The sequence below is a fragment of the Coptis chinensis genome, chromosome 1 (genome assembly GCF_015680905.1).
Source record: "Coptis chinensis isolate HL-2020 chromosome 1, ASM1568090v1, whole genome shotgun sequence".
Classification (NCBI taxonomy): domain Eukaryota; kingdom Viridiplantae; phylum Streptophyta; class Magnoliopsida; order Ranunculales; family Ranunculaceae; genus Coptis; species Coptis chinensis.
In genome coordinates, this window is record NC_141456.1 from 66,651,670 (window position 1) to 66,657,768 (window position 6,099).

General features: G+C 37.8%; 1 non-coding gene across 1 annotated transcript; it reads right to left on the reverse strand.

Moving 5' to 3' along the window:
- Window positions 1–5,689: 5,689 nt before the first annotated feature.
- On the reverse strand, window positions 5,690–5,793 carry LOC147525016 (small nucleolar RNA R71). The gene has a single exon (XR_015206268.1). It is a non-coding gene; the product is annotated as a small nucleolar RNA R71 (small nucleolar RNA).
- Between the last annotated feature and the right edge of the window lie 306 nt (window positions 5,794–6,099).

The following is a 6,099-nucleotide window of genomic DNA, read 5'->3' on the forward strand; positions in this document are numbered from 1 at the left end:
CACCAACCCACAAAGGCCATTCCTCATAGACGGGGTCCTGTAAAAGGATTTCTTCCACATCAGGGGACATTAACTCGTGAAAATGTTTTAACCGTTGGCCATTGACTTGAAAGGTATTGTTATCCTTGAGATTTACCAAGGTGATTGCCCGGTAAGGGATGACTTCAGTAACCAGAAAAGGACCGGACCAACGGGTTTTTAATTTCCCTGGAAAAATATGTAGACGGGAGTTGTAAAGCAAGACCTTTTGACCTACCACAAACTCTTTGCGCAAGATTTGTTTATCATGAACACATTTTATGTTAGCTTTATAATCCTTCTCGAGATCATAAGAATCGCTACGGATTTCTTCAAGCTCATTCAATTGCAACTTGCGCTTGACACCCACCTCATCAAAATTGAAGTTAAGGCTTTTTATAGCCCACATAGCATGGTGCTCCAATTCAACGGGCAAATGACAAGGTTTCCCAAATACAAGTCTAAAGGGAGACATACCTATATGAGTTTTGAAAGCAGTCCTATACGCCCATAAGGCATCAGTTAGATGCTTCGACCAATCTTTCCTATCAGGATTTACAGTTGTTTATAAGATTTTTTTGATTTCCCTATTATAAACTTATACTTATCCGCTAGTTTGTGGATGATAAAGAGTTGCTACCTTATGTGTAACTCCCTACTTTTTTACTAGAGGCGCAACAACTCTATTGCAAATATGTGTTCCACCATCACTAATGATGGCTTTAGTATTGCCAAATCGACAGAAAATGTATTCCTTAACAAAAAATACAACTGTCTTATGGTCATTGCTACGGCAAGCCATGGCCTCTATCCATTTAGACACGTAGTCCACGGCAACTAGAATATATATAAAATCGTGGGAAACAGGAAAAGGACCCATGAAATCAATGCCCCATACATCAAAAATTTCTACCACCATGATTGGGTTTAATGGCATCATATTACCCTTAGTGATTCGTCCAAGTTGTTGGCAACAAACACACGTCTTGCAATGCACTTGGGCATCTTTAAAAATAGTAGTCTAATAAAACCCACATTGAAGAATTTTAGCAATTGTTTTCATACCACTAAAATGGCCACCACACTCTTTGTCATGGCAGAATGAGAGAACCTCATTATATTCCCACTGGAGAACACAACGACGAATAATCTAATCCGCATAATACTTAAAAAGGTAGGCTCATCCCAGTAGTATATCTTAACTCTGGCCAAGAACTTCTTACGTTCATTTCTTAACCAATCATCAGGAAGAATATCAGACGCTAAATAATTCACAATGTTAGCATATCATGGTGTAGAAAAAATAGCATACAGATGCTCATCAGGAAAAGAGTCCGGTATGGATTCAGAATCACTATCATCGTCATTTGTTAGTCTAAATAAGTGGTCGGCAACTATATTTTCGACCCCTCTTTTGTCCTTTATTTCTAATGTGAACTCTTGCAGGAGAAGAATCCATCGGATTAATCTTTGCTTAGCATCCTTCTTTGAGAGAAGGTACCTAAGGGATGTATGGTCCATGTAAACTAAAGTCTTAGAACCAACCAAATAAGGAAGAAACTTATCTAAAGCATAAACGACAGCTAAGAATTCTTTTTCATTAGTTGTATAATTCCTTTGAGCATCGTTTAAAGTTTTACTAGCATAATAAATGACAGTGGACTTATTATTTAGTTTCTGTCCCAAGACAACACCAATGGCATAATCACTAGCATCACACATGAGTTCGAAATGTTTAGACCAATCGGAAGGCTGTATAATGGGTGCAGATGTTAAGGCGGCTTTTAAAGTTTCAAAAGCCTGTTTACAGTTATAATTAAAATCAAAGATGACATCCTTTAAAAGCAAATTAGTCAAAGGCCTAGCTATTTTTTAAAAATCTTTGATAAAATGCCTATAAAAACCTGCATGGCCTAGAAATGCTCTAATATCATGGACAGTCCGTGGTATGGGTAGAGATGCTATCTTATCTAGTTTGGCTTTATCTACTTTGATGCCATCACTAGATATAATATGACCTAGGACAATTCCCTTTTTCACCATGAAATGACATTTTTCCCAATTTAAAACCAGACTCTTCTCCTCACACCGTGTCAAAACCTTAGACAGGTTAGACAGGCAGTTAGTGAAAGAGTCTCCATAGATAGAAAAATCATCCATGAAGCGTTCTACCATGTCACTAAATATATAAAGCATACACCGCTGGAAGGTACTAGGAACATTACAAAGGCCAAAAGGCATTCGTTTATAGGCATATGTTCCAAACGGACATGTGAAGGTAGTGTTTTCTTGGTCATCAATATTAATAATAATCTGAAAATAGCTAGAGTAGCCATCCAAAAAACAATAAAAAGCATGACCAGCTAGACGTTTGCGCATTTGATCTATAAAGGGTAAAGGAAAATGATCCTTTCATGTCATGGCATTTAAACGTCTGTAATCAATACAGATCCTCCATTTAATAGGACCATATGTGGAAATATATTCACTCTTGGCATTACGTACCATGGTAATCCCTGATTTCTTAGGAACTACATGAATGGGACTTACCCATTCGCTATCAGAGATTGGGTATATGATACCCGCATCGAGTAACCGTAAGACTTCTTCCCTGACCACCTCTTTCATGGCAGGGTTCAAGCGATGCTGAAGTTCACGAGAAGTCTTTGCATTATCCTCCAAATGGATACAATGAGTGCAAACATTAGGGTCAATTCTTTTAATGTCGTCTAGGGACCAACCAATCACAAAACGATGTTCCCCAATCATCCTAATCAAATGTGCCTCTTCCTCCTCAGATAATAGAGAATATATAATTACCGGATGACTACCATCCAGATCAAGTTGAATATACTTTAACTCAGGAGGAAGAGGTTTAAGCACTGGGGTGGAAGGAATGTCGATAAATGCTTCTGGAGGGTCCTCATCTAGAGTAATGAAGACTTTTTTAGGTAGCAGGTCTTCAAACTCAGTAGATGGAGCAACAGAAGGGTCTAAGGTAGGTGCAGACTCGAAGATGGTGTTGACTTCCTCTAAGTAGGAGTCATCGGTGAAATCTAAACTTCCAAAAGAAAGGAATTTATGCATCTGGTTTTCTGGAAACGTGTTTTTAAAATAGTCTTGAGCTAACCTCCCCATCTACAGACAAATCTGGTAACTGTTTCATTATTTTAAAAACATTTACCTCAACATAAAGATGGCCAAAAGACAAGGACATCGAACCATCGCGGCAATTTATAAGTGCGTTGGCAGTCGCCAAGAAGGGACGCCCTAAGATAATCGAAACAGAGTCGTTAATGACTTCCGTATCGAGGATAACAAAATCAGCAGGATAATAGAAATCCTGAACCTTAACAAGCACATTTTCAACCACACCCTTAGGATACTTAATAAACCGATCCACTAATTGCAATGTTATTTTAGTAGGTTGCATCTCCTGTAGACCTATTTATTTGTATAGATAATACAGGAGTAAGTTAACACTTGCCCCCAGGTATAATAAAGCGGTCGTCGTGCGAGAATCTCCTAAAGTGCATTGTACAGTAGGACGACCAGGGTCCTTGTACTTAACGATTCCATTATGTTATGATAAAGTTGGAAACTGTTCAGTTAGAAAGGCGTCTTTAGGAATATTTGTCTTACGCCTAGTAGTGGACAACTCTTTAAAAAACTTAGCATGGTGAGGTAACTTTTTAATTGCTTCAAGAAAGGGTAGGTTTATTGTTAGATTTTTTAAAACTTCCCTAATCTCATCGAAATTCGTATCCTTGTTTAATATTGATAATCTCTGGGGAAACGGTGGTTTCTCTCTATATTTAGCGTATGGATCAACAGGATGTCTAACCTTGACTTTCTATTTCTTAGGTTGTGGTTTAACTGGTACCTCTATAGGGGTAGGATCTTCAGTTTCTATTTCAGTATCTAGTTCAATATCTGGTATAGGGACTATTGGTGAGGTAACTATAGGCATAGTTATGTTGTTATCAACCACTCTGCCAGAACGGAGAGTGGTGATGGCATTTAGCTTACCTACGTTTGTATTGTCCTTACTAGCATTACCGTTTACCTCAAAGGCTGTGTTTGTTGTTTTAGGATTAGGTATCGCTTGACCTGAAAACACACCTTTGGGTTGTACTTTCTCTTGGGCTAACTGCTGTAAGGAAAGTTGGATGGCTTGTAAAATCTGTTGTTGGGATTGTATAAAGGCGTCAAAACGATCCGGTTGTGGAGGAGTGTTTGTTACAGGTTGTGTGATAGGAACTATGTCACGTTAATTATTAACAGTTGGGTTGTGATAGTTATGATTAACCGGAACGATACCTCTACACTACTAAAAAAAGGGCTTTCTATGACGGCTATTTTTTTTCTACCTTGACGACTTCCGTATAACCCGTCATTATTTCTAACTCACCATTAATTTTATGACGCTTGATGTCAAATGTTGACGGTTATAGGTCATTGATAAGAGCCCAAAACTGTAGTTTTAACCCCTTAATAATCATACTGTTAGACCAATTATGTGAATAATAAGTAAGAGTTAACACTGATTACGCGTTTTTATGCATTTCAGGTTTCAAAGTCCATTATGTGCAGAAATGTACCACTTTAGCGAGATAAAGGAGCAAAAAGTCGTGAGAACTTCAAAGCCGTATCTTTGGACTCAGACCTCGAATTGGGCATACCTTATGTCAAAACGACCGGCTCGGAAAGAGCTTTGCAATGGTCCAAGCCTTGACCCAATCAGAGGAGCAGAAGTGGACGAAAAGTCTGTGGAAGTCAACTGCAGCTGAAGAGGCCTTTTTGGACTGAAAGAATTGGGTTTTGGGCCTGATTCTCTGGCCCAACCCATGGCTCCAAGCCCATGCACGAATTTTGGATCTGGATGTATAAAAACAAAAGCTTAAGTCTTTGTTAATGGGAGCATAGGGTAGATAGATAATGGTAGATTAATTAGTAGAGAATTAGGGTTCATAGCTTAGAATAGAAAGTAGCCATTAAAATAGCTTCTAGATCTAGATTTAATTGTTTATCTTTAATTAGTTTCAAATCCCTTATTAGATTAAACCTTTGAATCTTGTTCTTCATTTGATTAGATCAATAAAGTAGTATTCTTTATCCATTTCGATTTTTGTCAATTCCAATTCTAGATCTAATTTCAATTCATGTCCTTAGTTCAATTTAGTCATTAAATTAGATTTCATTATTGTTTAATTAAATAAATTTCAATGCTTTATATTATGTTTAGTTTTAATATAAATGGAAATGATTATGAATGATTCAAGGCTAAACCTCCATTAGAGGGGGTTGTGAAGCCTTGATGAAAGCTTGATTCGATTATCATTAGAGTCGCAGATTTTCTATTCCACTCTAGAAATGATTAGTTCACCATGAGAATGGGTTTAATTGTTCACATGCTAGTTATGAATTGGTAGAAATGCCATGTATGATTAGGGATTAGGAATAACCAATTGTTCTCTGAAGCGATTCAATTCGGATTACGACGATTGTCGTTAGTGGATTAAGTTGAGTTAAGGTGGAATCAATCCCCTCTAACTCCTTATCATAGAATCAACGTAGCATTCCCTTAGTTAATTGGCGCTAATTTGTTTCGTGGGCTAAACTTGTTCAGCTGTTTATGGAACATTTTTACCCACCCCTAAAGACGGATGAGATGCTTTCTAAGATTCATTTCTTTCGACAAAATCCTCATGAAACATTTTCAGAGGCTTGGAATCGTTTCACCGATCTGCTTATAGAGTGTCCACATCATAACTTAGCGAAAAGACACGTTAGTTCGGTTTTTCAAAGGACTTCAACATCACCATAAAGAAGTCCTTGACATAATGAATGGGGGTAGTTTCTTAAACAAAGGAGCCTCGGAGGCTTATAAATTTTTAGAGGACCAAACTAAGCGTAATAATAATTGGGGGGGTAGTGACGATTACTCCCGCTCCGCTAGTTCTTCTTCCACAGTTTAAGGCTACCCAAGATGTTTGAGGTTAAATCAGATCCCGAGCTTAAAACTCTAATTGAATCCCTCACTAAAAGGTAGATGCCATTTCAGTACAACAAAAGCCAATC